The 14627-nt window shown below is 37.4% G+C and overlaps 1 protein-coding gene across 2 annotated transcripts in view; it reads right to left on the bottom strand.

Moving 5' to 3' along the window:
• The window catches only part of SLAIN2 (SLAIN motif family member 2), a 77032-nt gene that overhangs the window by 14808 nt on the left and 47597 nt on the right, over positions 1–14627 (bottom strand). The window lies entirely within an intron of this gene.

Raw genomic sequence — 14627 nt, 5'->3', positions numbered from 1 at the left:
CTTGTCTAAGAAGTAAGGTAAGAGAAACAAAAGTAAAAATGAACTACTGGGACTTCATAAAGATAAAAGCTTTTGCACAGCAAAGGAAATAGTTGACAAAACCAAAAGACAACCAAGAGAATGGGAGAAGATATTTGCAAATGTCTTATCAGATAAAGGGATAGGACCCAAAAATCTATAAAGACCTTATCAAACTCAACACCCAAAGAATAATCCAATCAAGAAATGGGGAGAAGACATGAACAGACATTTCTCTAAAGATGACATACACATGGCCAACAGACACATGAAAAAAATGCTTAACATCACTTGGCATCAGGGAAATACAAATCAAAAACCACAATGAGATACCACCTCACATCACACAGAATAGCTAAAATTAACAAGTCAGGAAATGCCAGATGTTGGCCAAGGATGCAGAGAATGGGGAGCCCCCTTACACTGTTGGTGGGAATGCAAGCTGGTATAGCCACTCTGGAAAACAGCACGGAGGTTCCTCAAAAAGTTGAAAATAGAGCTACCCTATGACCCAGCAACTGCACTAGTAGGTATTTACCTCAAAGATACAAATGTAGTGATCCAAAGGGGCACCTGCACCCTAATGTTTATGGAAGCAGTATCCACAATAGCCAAAGTATGGAAAGAGCCCAGATGTCCATCAACAGATGAATGGATAAAGAAGATATGGTATTAAAAAAAAAGAAGATATGCCATATATATAGAATGAAATACTACTTAGCCATCAAAAACAGAATTCTTGCCATTTGCAATGATGTGGATGGAACTAGAGGGTATTATGCTAAGTGAAATAAGTCAACAGAGAAAGACAATTATCATATAAGATCTTACGTGTGGAATTTAAGAAACAAAACAGAGGATCATAAAGGAAGGGAGGGGAAAATAAAATGACAAAATCAGAGAGGGAGACAATCCAAAGAGAATCTTAATCACAGGAAACAAACTGAGGGTTGCTGGAGGGGAGGGGGGTGGGAGGATAGGGTAACTGGGTGGTGGACATTAAGGAAGTTATGTGATATAATGAGCACTGGGTGTTATATGAGACTGAAGAATCACTGAACTCTACCTCTGAAACTAATAATATATGTTAATTGAATTTAAATAAAAAATAAATAAAAACACATTTTAGTCAGAAAAACACAGGTTTAAAATAAAAGGACAGAAAAAGATACAACATACAAAACCAATCATGAAAAAGCTGAAATGTCTATAAAATCAGAAAAAATTATTACGAGATAAGAGTTCATATGTTAAAGCAGCCAATTCAGAAAAGAATGTAAGAATTCCAACTGTGTGTATCCAAAAACAGATGTACAAAACACATGAAACAAACTGACATAACTGAAAGCCGAGGGGAAACAAGTCTACAATTAGATATTTCAACACTATTCCTTCTCCGTAACTGATAAAATAGATAGAAAATCAGAAAGGACAGAGACACACACCACCATCAGATTGGCTGGACATTTACAGAACACTCCACTCAACTGATCACAGTTCAAACTTTCATCAGAAGGTGAGTGAGTAAACAAACTGTGGTGTATCCAGACAATAAAGTATTACTCAGCAATAAAAGTAAACTGATGATATAATAAGGATGACTCTAAAAATTATGCTCAGTGAATTAAATGCCAGACATGAAAGAGCACATATTGAAAGACTCCATTTATATAAAATTCCAGAAAAGGCAACTCTATGGTAACAGAAAGCAGGTCACATATTTGCTTGAGGTTGAAAGACAGACTAGGAAGGAGTACTTTTGGGGATGATGGATATGTTCTATGACTTTACTATACTGGTGATTACATGAACGTGTGTGTGTGTTTAAAGATTTATTTATGTTAGAGAGACAGAGAGAGAGTGAACACAGCAGTGAGAGGCAGAGGCAGAGAAAAACTCCAAGCAGACACCAAGTTGAGTGCAGAGCCTGATGGGAGGTTGGATCTCAAGACTCTGAGATCACAACCCGAGCCAAAAGCAAGAGTTGGTCACCCAACCAACTGTGCTACCCAGGTGCATCATGAGTGTGAATTTTTGCTGAAATTCAAACTCTGTGTTTAAAATTCCAATTGAATACAGTTGATGTTAAAACAAAACAAAACAAAACAAAACCTCCATAAGTGACTCTATAGTAGAGCCAAGGCAGAGAATAATGGCTCTCAACTCAATCATATCCTGGTCCTCAACAATTGTTAGTCTCCTCTGGTAGAAAACTGAAGATATCCACAGGCCCTGAGTACTACTGAATTGCAAATTCCATGATCTTCACAGATGTTTTTTTTTACCTTACATAATCTGTATTCCCTTTTCTATAGATGACTACAAATATATCTTCACAACTCCATTCACTACACCCAGCCTTTGTCTCCCTTGCCAGACTAGTCTCTACCCAAGTTGTTTCAGTGGCTTCCTGGAGGCTTCCTGGTTAATCAAGGGTCCATGGCACTAATCTAGCCTCTTCATGAGGGTGGGGTCTGGACCTCCTCCTTCTAGTACTAACTCCAAAAAAAGGCCATCTTCAGTCCTAGCTTTTTCCATATTTGGTAGTCTTTCCTTTTGTTTTGGTAGGAACACAGGTTTCACACAGGAGCAAGAACAGTAAAGTTCAGAGGATCATAAGCTTCAAAGAGTATTCTGGAAAAGTCTAGGGAGTTGGGGGAAAATGGCAATGAGGTCAGATTAAGAGATCCACTAAGACACTGTAAATGACAATCTGTTAGATGAGGGATGACCGAAGAATCCTAGGCTCCTATCTATCTATCTATCTATCTATCTATCTATCTATCTATCTATCTATCTATCTATCTATGCAAGACAGAGAGAGAGAGAGAGAGAGAGAGAGACAAAGACACAGGAGGAAGGAGAAGCAGGCTCCATGCCGAGAGCCTGATGTGGGACTCGATCCCAGTACTCCAGGATCGTGCCCTGGGCCAAAGGCAGGCGCTAAACCGCTGAGCCACCCAGGGATCCCCTAGGCTTCCTTCTTATGGTGAGTTATGTAAAGCACATGGTGAAATCAGGCATTTACACTAATGAGGCTAAGAGTGTTTCATTTCTACTTGATAGCCTTACAAATATTGGAATATATCTATAATGTCTTGAATGTCTTACCCAAATATTATATTGAAAATAGGCTTTATGAAAGGCATCTTTTCCTCTGGAAAGACTTCTGACCACCCTTTAAACTATTAATAGTACTACCAGGGAAATGACTGTCTCCTGAAATTTTTAAAAAATGTGACTCTCAGTCTTCCACTTGGGAAAATGGGACAGATGTATTTTTCCCTATTTCACCCACTTAAGTATAATTTAAAACCCTGGGCATGATATACAAAACAGACATAAAATTCTGATGTGGAGAGGAGAAAGGAAGACTGCCTAGGGACGTTACAACCTAAGGGATGACATGGTAATGAGTTGCTAGGTTTTTCTTCTTACATATATTCCAAATTAAAGCTGAAGAAACTGGAAACCTGAAAAAGCCATCAGGTATGACAGAGAAAAAAAAAAAAAAAAGTCTGCTCTCTCTAGCCAAAGAACTAGGAAAGAAAATTTTCAGATAATTATTCTATTCTAGCCAAACACCACAGAAAAACTATAGTCCTACTCTCACCCACATGAGTAAGTGCTGGCTGATGGGATGTCCAGACTTCTATTCTTGTGATGTTTAACAAGGTGCCCTAATATCTTCTCTAGGTATCAGAGGTATCAGAGAAGGTATCAGAGAAGACAGTAATCAGATGTTCTTTTCTCTCGTCATGGGTTGGTGCCAGAGAAGGTCCAGTAGAGAGTCATGATTTTGATGATCGCTCACTTAGTGGTATCAAGACCACCTCCACCACAGTGTGAGTGGAGACCAAGTGGGGAGCCAGAACCCCCACCTCCACCACCTGGCCCCCCTTTCCCTTGGATGCCAACAGAGACTGAGTAGAAAACCTGGGCTTCTATTCCCACATATCAGTAATGAAATGCCCCCAAGCCTCATCTACCAAATGCCTGAGTGGGGTCAGAGAAAGACACAAGTAGCCGGAAAAAAACAAAATTAGAACAGTATCAAAATTAGAACAGTATCAAAGTATCAAGGGCAGCCCTGGTGGCTCAGTGGTTTAGTGCCGCCTTCCGCCCTGGGTGTGATCCTGGAGACCCGGGATCGAGTCCCATGTCAGACTCCCTGCATGGAGCCTGCTTCTCCCTCTGCCTGTTTCTACCTCTCTCTCTCTGTGTGTGTCTCTCATGAATAAATAAATAAAATCTTAAAAAAAAAAAAGGTATCAAATAGACCAATCTCTCTCATGAATGTAGACATAAAACTCCTTAACAAATTATTAGCAAATAGAACTCAGTGATATATATGCATATATAAATCATATACCATGATCAAATGGAGATTACTCTAGGATGCAAAATTGGTTCAAAATTTGAAAATCAATGTCATCCACCACAGCAACAGGCTGAAGGAAAGTCACATGATCACACCTACGGATGCAAAAAAGCATCAAAATTCAACACATATTCACGATAAAAATTTTGAGAAAAACAGGAATGGGGGAACCTGAGCTTGATAAATAACATTTACAAAAATATAACCTTATACCTAATGGTGAAAGAATGCTTCCCCTCTAAGAAAGGAACAAAGCAAAAATACATGCTCTTACCACTTATTTATAGTGCTGGAAGTTCTAGTCAGTGCAAGAAAGAAAATAAAAATAAAAGGCATCTAGATTAGAAAGAAACTGTCTTCTTGATTGTTACATCAAAAATCCCAAGGAAGCCACATACACATACACAAAACCCAACTTCTAGAAATACTGAGTTCAGCGAATTCACAAGATAGAAGATTAACACATAACAATTGACTGTATTTCTTTATAGTAGTAATGAATGTACAGAAATCAAAAAATTCAACAGCATTTGTATTGCTCCCCTAAAAGAGAAATCTATAGATGTAAATCTAATAAATATCACAGGTTAGCTATGAAAATCAAATGAGTAATGTATAAATAGTTGGTACATGTATAATATTATGCAAACTATAAGGCATACTACCACCTGTGCCTTCCTTATTTAAGGAATACTGGAGTCTTTCAGCCTGTTGCAGCTGAGTTCTCTGGAGAGATATTCAACAATGCTACTCAAGACAGTTATCTCCTAGGCCGTCTTTATAAATTAACTAAACCATAGGGATTAATTAGGCTTTACTGACCAAATTAATTATGACAGTAGGTTATAATTTTTCTTTTCCTTGTTTTAAAGATTTTATTTATTCACGAGAGACAGAGAGAGGCAGAGACACAGGGAGGGAGAAGCAGGCTCCTTGTGGGGAGCCCAATGTGGGACTCAATCCCAGGACCCCGGACTAACGACCCGAGCCAAAGGCAGACGCTCAACCACTGAGCCACGCAGGCACCTTGGTCATAATTTTTCTTTACTCATTCTGGATACTGAGAATTACACTTAAATCGAGGCATAAAATGAAGCTGTGTTATCTACTCTGAGCAAGAATCAGAACTCTAATTATAAAACTGACATGACTAAGAATGCTAACCTTGGTGTCTAAGTCACCTCTGAAATGAAATGATGGGTGATATGAGGATTCCTATTTTTAAAACATTCATTTTTGTCTTTTAACAAGCATTTAATAAAAATGGTAAGTTTTCTAACTGAAATTTAGAAAATATAATAGGCACTTTAGAATGAGAAAAACTGAGTAAACTATATACTGTTTTTAGGCTGATAAATATTCAGAGAATGTTTTATAAATAATATATCTCAAATGTACATAGCAGTATGGAAAAAAATAGATACTCCAAATGGTGGTCTTCACAGTGATATGTCCAAACTATAAATTCCATTAACTGTATAATTGTTTAAAACGTGTAAATATCAAATATATAGTATACAATAAAAATATACACATTGCCAAATACTGGCCACTGTGGCCAATGAGGGAAAACATTTATTAAAATAGATATGCCTTTCAATTATTTAGCAAAGATTATTTTTTTAAAGATTTTATTTATTCATGAGAGACAGAGAGAGAGGCAGAGACACAGGCAGAGGGAGAAGCAGGCTCCATGTAGGGAGACTGATGTGGGACTTGATCCCGGGACTCCAGGATTATGCCCTGGGCCAGTGGCAGACGCTAAACTGCTGAGCCACCCAGGGATCCCCTATTAAAAAGATTAAGAACAAAAATACTTGTCTACTCTCCTTTACTACAGTAAGTTACATGATCCCAGTTACTTAGCGAGGTCTACACACATCAAGGATAGTAATAGGTTACTGACATAATAAAGACTTAAAAATAATTCCTTGTTATTAAAGATGGCAGGAATGGTATAAATATGATTCTCTCATTAGAGTCAAAGGACCTTGCTACAAGAGTTATTAGTGACTATCTACGCCAACCTTTTCACTGTGCAGAGAAAAAAAAACTGCCACAATTACAGAGACCAACTGAGCAAACAAGAAAATCAGAACCTGAACCTACATCTCCTGATTCCCAGACTGGTATTCTTTACTGGGAAAGTGAAACACCTTTGGGAGTAGAAATTAAAATGTTATTTTCACCAGTTTATTTTCAACTAGACTTAGAACGTTTGTGAGGCTACTACCCTAGGCAGGTTTCATAATACATGATACCAAGGCCTATTAAATTTGTGAAGACTGACAAGTAATCACACAAAAAAATTAAAAAGACAAGGAAGCCTTTGATTTCTTCTTGCATTACTATACATGACTCGCTGTTATTTTCGTAAGCACACAGTTATCATGAGATTAAACATATGAGGCAGAAGACACCCCCTGGGAATGGTCTTCACTATAGTTTTTCTTCCTTACATAAAAAAAAATTGGTAGATATGAATAAATAAGCTACCAGCAAATTGTGCAGCATTAACAGCATTTTCAAAATAGGCAAAAAGTGTTAACAATGCAAATGTTCATGACTGAGAAATGGATAAACGAAATTTGGTATATCCATACACTGAATACTGTATCTCAACAAAAAGGAACAAAGTACTAACATGTGCTGTAATAGGATGAACTTTTGGAAACACTATGCCAAGCCAGTCACAAAGATCAATATTATAGGATTCCATTTACATGAAATGCCAGAAGCATAAAACCAGAGACAGAAAGATTAGTAGTTGCCAGGGGGTGGAAGGAGTGGGAAATGGGTTACGGGAGTGATGAAAATCTCTAACGTCAAAATAATTGCTCAGCTCTGTAAATATACTAAGGAACACTGACTTGTACACTTTAAAAGGATGATTTTATAAGTAGGGAAGAAAAGCAAAGGTAAGAAATCTCAGAAAATAAGCAGTCATATTTTTTAAGCTTCCCAAAACAACAGAAGAAGGATCTCTACAGACACAAAATTAGAAGATCTTAAATCAAGTTCCCTTACAAAATGTTTAGAAAAACCAATTCCAAAGAAAAATGAGTAATAGAGAAGGAATGAGGCCAAATCCCACATGAAGTTACTATTAAAAAAAGAAAGGAGCAGAATAACATTTCTAATAATGGTAAAACCTTGCCAGAAATCATGTCCACTATGCGCACACATACAAAAGATGAAACTTATAATATTTCAAATCCTAAAAACATTCAAGAAGATGATAAAAGATATGAAAGAACATCATAAATTAGAATGGGAAGCACCTCAAAAATGAGGTGATGGAACACAGAAAAGAACTGGACCTAAATCATTCTAAAATGAAGTCTAAGAAAGAACACCAGAGTTACCACACATAATAGATAATGCTTTAAGAGAAATAGAAAATGAAAAAAAGAAATAGAAAATGAAACTTTTACAGAACAAAAAGAAATGAAGAAATACAAAAAAGGATTCAAGGGAAGGTAATTGATACAGAAGACAGGTAAGGAATATCCAACAAATGTGCAATAGGAGCCCCCACAAAAAAGAAAGTGAAAGCAAGAGAACAGAATACTAAAAACCATGATTCAAAAGAATTCATCTGACATTTTAAATTATGTGCAACTCCACACTGAAAGAACACACTACATATCTGGGGAAATCAACTCAGAATGACCAACATTAAGATATATTCTCGGGGGATCCCTGGGTGGCTCAGTGGTTTGGTGCCTGCCTTCAGCCTAAGGCGTGGTCCTGGAGTCCAGGGATCGAGTCCCACAATGGACTCCCTGCATGGAGCCTGCTTCTCCCTCTGCCTGTGTCTCTGCCTCTCTCTCTCTCTCTCTGTGTCTCTCATGAATAAATAAAAAAAAATTTTTTTAAAAGATATATTCTTGTAAGTTATTGACCTTTAGAGGCACCTAAATGGCCCAGTTAGTTAAGCGGCTGACTCTTGATTTTGGCTTGGACCATGATCTTGGGGTCCTGGAATTGTGCCCCGCATTGGGCTCTGCACACAGCAGGAAGTCTGCTTCAGGATTCTCTACCCTCCTCCTCCTTCCTCGCTCTCTCTCTAAAATCCAAGGGGCTCCTAGGTTAAGCATCTGCCTTTGGCTCAGGTCATGATCCTAGGGTCCTTAGACTGAATCTCAGGTTGGGATCCCTGATTAGCAGGGAGTTTGCTTCTCCTTCTCCCTCTGCCTTTCTCCCCCTGCTTGTGCTCTTTCTCTCAAATAAATAAAGTCTTTAAAATAAATCTTAAAAAAATAAATTATTAAACTTTAAAGAAAAAGAAAACATCCTTGGACATCCAGATCAAAAACCACATGAATGTAAGAGAAACAACTTTTTATTCCTGACAAAAATGGAGAAATGTATTTAAGACACTCAAGAAAATGTCAACCAAAGATTTCATATCCAGCTAATGAATTTCAAAAATAAAAAGGTCAAACTGTCACCAATACACAAAAATTGGAGTGAATGGATATTGCTCCTATAACTCCTTTATATGAAATCTATAGAGAATGAGCTTCAAACAAGAAAAATGGTGAAACAGTAATGTACAGACTGAAGGTAAGCATCAAATATATATTTAAATGTAGAACTAAGACTAAATAAAAGAATACAAATAACTCTTTGATAATGGATATGCAGTGTATCTACTAAAAAAAGGCAATCAAATGCAAAAGTTTTTTTTTTTTTTAAGATTTTATTTATGAGACAGAGACAGAGAGCACGATGGAGAGCGCACAAATGGGGGAGGAGCAGAGGGAGAGAGAGAGCAGCAGACTCCCCTCTCAAGGAGTCTGACACCCTGAGATCATGACCTGGGCTGAAGGCAGACGTTTAACCAACTGAGCCATCTAGATGCCCGGGCAAAAAGTTTTATAGACTATTTTCAGTAATCACATTGTATGGTGTTATGCTAATGTTTTCCCCAGATTTTGTGTGTAATATGGGATAAAACAATTTTTAAAAAATTATTTATATATTTACGAGAGACAGAGAGAGAGGCAGAGACATAGACAGAGGGAGAAGCAGGCTCCATGCAGGGAGCCCGATGTGGGACTCCATCCTGGGATTCCAGGATCACACCCTGAGCCAAAGGGAGACACTCAACTGCTGAGCCACCCCAGGTGTCCCAAAACAAATTGTTAGATGATATTCTATCTGTTGAGAGATAGGGCTCTCAGAGCAAGATAAAAAAGATACAGGTGTAAGTTAAGAGATTAAGTCATTACCATTAAACCTTGAATTTGAATAGGTAGTATCACCACGAACTCATTAAGGCATTCAATCTTAAAAGAATACACAGACATGAATCTACACATATGTTTACTAACTCTAGTAACTAATAACTAAAAAACCTAGAAACAATGACCAACCCAGTAGCAATAAGTAGAGCTAGAACACAGATTTTGGTTCTAAAAATACCATTTCCTACCAAAGGAAATTTGGACTTTTTGGAGAAATAACTAAATCTAGGTCTGTAGCTGGAAATGTACAAGATGTGCCAATCTTGTCATACCAGTTAGTATCAAAGACTACTAGGGTTGTGTCAAAAAGACTTGAGGCCAACCTGAAGCAGCTTCCACCAAAGTTGGAAAAATATGGAGAATGAACCAAAACATATATAAAAAAAAAGTTTAGGGGATCCCTGGGTGGCGCAGCAATTTAGCGCCTGCCTTTGGCCCAGGGCGCAATCCTGGAGACCCGGGATCGAATCCCACGTTGGGCTCCCGGTGCATGGAGCCTGCTTCTCCCTCTGCCTATGTCTCTGCCTCTCTCTCTCTCTCTCATAAATAAATAAAAATTTAAAAAAATACTTTAAAAAAATAAAATAAAAAGTTTAAATCTATAAAATCATAATGACATATATTTAAGAAAAATATGGGTCACCTTTGGAGGATGGTAGATTGCCAGTTTATTTTGTAATTAGTGAACTGTGAGAAAGAATAAGCATTTATTTGGAATATCCTAATGAAAGTATACTGCTGGGTGAGCAAAGAATAAGTTTCTCTTTATATAAGTATTCTGACCAAAGAAAAGTATTGGAATTGAAATAAACTAATTCTGCAATACCTAATAAAATACGGATATAAGCCTTAAGCATCAATGACTGTTAATATCACAAAAAAAAGGTAATCCTGCCTTGTGCATCTGTATAGCTAAAGCAGCACCACACCTTTGAGATAGTCTTGCCCCAAACAGCAAAACTGAATCCAATTAAGCATCTAGGTCCAGTTACCAATTTATGGGAAATACAGAGAAATCTACTAAATGACATCATAGAAAAGATATCAGCAAGATCCAGCCTGTGTATCTATATCCACAGCTATAGGGCAAATGATCTGGTGGTTTCTTCAAACTTAACAAGGGTAAGAGTTGGAAGAAAAGTATAAATCAAGAGAAATGTAAAAACACATATATTAAAGAAGCAGATCTACAGTTCCATTACCTGGATGATAAAATCATAAGAAGGAAGTGATTGCTATAAAAATTCAAATGAATGGATACTCTGGGGGAGTGGGTCAAGTGAGGATTGTGTTTGGAAGCAGACAGGTAGTTTCTGAAGTAGCAAGTTACAGTGTCCTGATATAAATGATGGTCACAAGGGGGTTGTCTTACAAGAATTCATTAAACTCTCTATGCACTATGTGGTTTTCTGAATTTGTGTTATAATTTTAAATAACAAAGTTTAAATAAACAGATTCATGTTAGAAATCCTAAATTTATTAATTCTAAATTCTTAGAAAAATGCACTAGAGTATATGAAAGGACAAGTCAAAAAGTTCTACAATCTCAGAATATGGAGAGAAATATTTTAACAAGGTCAATGTATAACTGAGGGAAAACTAGAAAGTAAACAAAGTGCACTAAGCTATAGTTTTACTATTAAAAAAATTGTTTCCTCTAATGGTAACAGCATTTTTTGCCTTACTATAATCTTGGGGATTAGAAAGGAGTAAGAATATAATGAGGTTAACTGAAATTAGGTGATCTTTGAAGGCATTATAGCTCCAACTATTCTTTAAAAAGGCACAAATTTCAGAGGAGAAACCTTTTTTTTTGAGAGGAGAAACTTTTGATCTAGGACTTTCTCAGCAAAAGAAACTGATACATGTAGTCAAGCTGTAACTAAAGAACAAAAGATCTTGGAAAATCACAAAGACTTACCAACTCTAAATATAAGTAAAATCTATTCAATTATCGTTCCAATAAAACCAGAAATGGCTGATAAGAATTTGTAGGTTTGGAGAGAGCCCTGTACCCTCTCCTTTCATATACTCTCAATTTTACATAACAAAATCACGAGAAGGGGACCAACTCCGATCATTTTAACTGTATCTAAAAACACCAGACAAGAGGCTGGCTTTGACCACAGCTATAATAGAAGAAAAAGTAAAGAGGGGCTAGACATAGAGGCAGGAAAAAAGGAGAAGGATATAATAATGAGTGTATCTTGTTTATGATATAGATTCAATAAATATTTGTTAATGAAAAGGGAATACAAGAAATTTTAAATTTAGGATCCAAGGTAATGGCAAAATTCTCTAGGTTCTCCATTTTCCGAGAGTCTGATATCATATAGCACTTTAACCTCCTATCAATATGGCCTTTTATATGGGATCCCTGGGTGGTGCAGCGGTTTAGCGCCTGCCTTTGGCCCAGGGTGCGATCCTGGAGACCTGGGATCGAATCCCACATCGGGCTCCCGGTGCATGGAGCCTGCTTCTCCCTCTGCCTATGTCTCTGCCTCTCTCTCTCTCTGTGACTATCATAAATAAATAAATTAAAAAAAAAATATGGCCTTTTATAAATGTTTATCTCACTTTGAATATTCAAAATACAGTGAATATTTAACTACCATCCCTAGCTAACTTATCTTTAGTTGCCTCTTTCCTTCTAACATATGCTTCTACATTTTAATTTGTCCTGATCTATGCATTCATTTTTTTCTAAGTAGTCTTCAGTTTTTCCCTCTGACTTGGTGAGGTCTCTACTTTGTTTACCTCCACTTCAATGAGTTCCCAACAAACAGGAATGAATCTCTCTTTGTCACAGCAGTTTAAGCAATCATGCCTATGAAGCCTTAACAATACACAATGGATTTTTTTTTTTCTTCAAAGAGAGGGATGGGCTGAAGAAACAATAAACCTTGTAAGAAGAAAATGCAAAGGGGAATGTGTCCAGCCTTGCTTGAGTTAGTGGCATGACTATGTTCATTCAACAAATGTTTATGGTGTGTCCCTTTGTGTGTCCCAGGCAACACAGTTCTTTCTTCCCTTCTCATCTTCAAACTCCAGCTACTACTAAGTGCAATTAAAATCAAAGTGACCAGGGTCCCTAAGTAGCTCAGTTGGTTAAGCATGTGACTCTTAATTTTGGCTCAGGTCACAATCTCAGGGTCAAAAGATCAAGCCCTACATCAGCCACCATGCTAAACATGGAGCCTATGTAAGATTCTCTCCCTCCCTCTCTCCTCCTCCCCACCCAGTCTCGAATGTGCTGGCTCTCTCTCTAAAACAGTGACCATATCTCCAATTGTCAAGGGAACCACCTTCTTCCTCTTTCCACGATCCTATCAGTCCTTAAAATAAGTACATCAACTTTCTAGAAGACATTATAGGTTCATCCCCAGGATGGGACAATGGATTTTGCGGCAATTTGCTATCTAGTTCCATGTTTCTCTTGTCCAAATTTAAAGTGACAAAGGTACCTACTACCGCATGGTGTCTGAATCTCATCTGCCTCCCATCCCGAACAAGAATAGAGAATTCCACAGTTCAGTGAAGACTCCTCTTTTTCAAAGTCTAGTTATGAGGGGAAATTAGAAAATCCATTTGGCCTTGGATCCAAGATGTATTATTCTCTGATTCAATTTTACCAGTAATTAACCTAATATTTTTATTTTTTTAAAGTAGGCTGTACGCCCAACATAGGGCTAGGACTCAAAACCTCAACATCAAGAATTACATGCTCCGGGAACCTTGGTGGCTCAGTTGGTTAAGCGTCTGCCGTAGGCTCAGGTCATGATACCAGGGTCCTAGAATTGAGCCCCACATCAGGCTTCCTGCTTAGTGGGGAGCCTGCTTCTCCCTTTCCCACATTCCTGCTCGTTCTCTCTCTCTCCGTCAAGTAAATAAATAAAATACTTTAAAAAAAAAAATTATGTGTTCTACCGACTGAACCTGCCAAGTACCCCTAACCTAATATTTTAAATCCTGTGGTATATCTGTGTCCATTTTTCAATTGGTTCAGAACTTCTAGTAGTGTAAAATGATCATCTCCAAATCACACCAACAACCAAAAAAATATGAGTCTGGATCAAGTTAACAGATTAAAAAGAAACAAAACAACAAAACCTAACACAGAAACATACAAACTTCTTTCCCTTTACCATAAGTCAGTGAGGCAGCCAGAGGTACCAGGAATTATAAGATTGGGTTTTTCTGCTATTTTATCATGGAGGGTGGGAGTTTGGTGGCTCAGATTAACAAAAATATGTAACCTCCACACAGGCAAACAAAACAAAGAAACCAAAACCCAAAACCAACCAGCCAGAAGTTAAGATCTTCTTAACCTAATAAATAGCAAAAAAAATCCTTAAGTAAAAATTTAAAATTAGGGCAGGCTGGGTGGCTCACGGTTTAGCGCCGACTTCAGCCCTGGGCGTGATCCTAGAGACCTGGGATCAAGTCCTACGTCAGGCTCCCTGCATGGAGCCTGCTTTTCCCTCTGCCTGTCTCTCTCTCTCTCTCTCTCTCTCATGAATAAATAAAATCTTAAACAAAATTAAAATTATTTAAACCTACCCGATCCTCCCCCAAAATTATGAAGCAGCTTATAGAGGATACAACAAATAAGATTTATATGAACTTAAAATCCCATTTTTTTTTAAACCCTGTTTTATTATGGTACAGTAATCTCTTGTCCTGTTTTAGACACCACAATCCTTTGATGCTCCTGTTTTCACCTACCTCTCATCAAGTACTCAAAAAATATCTGGACGTTAAAAAAAAAAAAAAAAAAAAAAAAAAGGAAGCCTATGGTCCTCAAATAATTTCTATAAGGACCTTTTTCTATAGTGATTCCAAATAAGTCATCTTCTTTTCTATCAAAAGAACATACACCATCCAGTCTTATTTCTGACAGTGGCACCAAAAGACATTTGTATTGGAAGGCTATGATCAACTTCCAGTATTCAAAACGCAAATATTCACACATCCAA

The sequence above is a fragment of the Canis lupus genome, chromosome 13, assembly GCF_011100685.1.
Source record: "Canis lupus familiaris isolate Mischka breed German Shepherd chromosome 13, alternate assembly UU_Cfam_GSD_1.0, whole genome shotgun sequence".
NCBI lineage: Eukaryota > Metazoa > Chordata > Mammalia > Carnivora > Canidae > Canis > Canis lupus.
The sequence above is the reverse complement of the archived record's forward strand: the minus strand, read 5'-3'. Positions and strand labels throughout refer to the sequence as shown.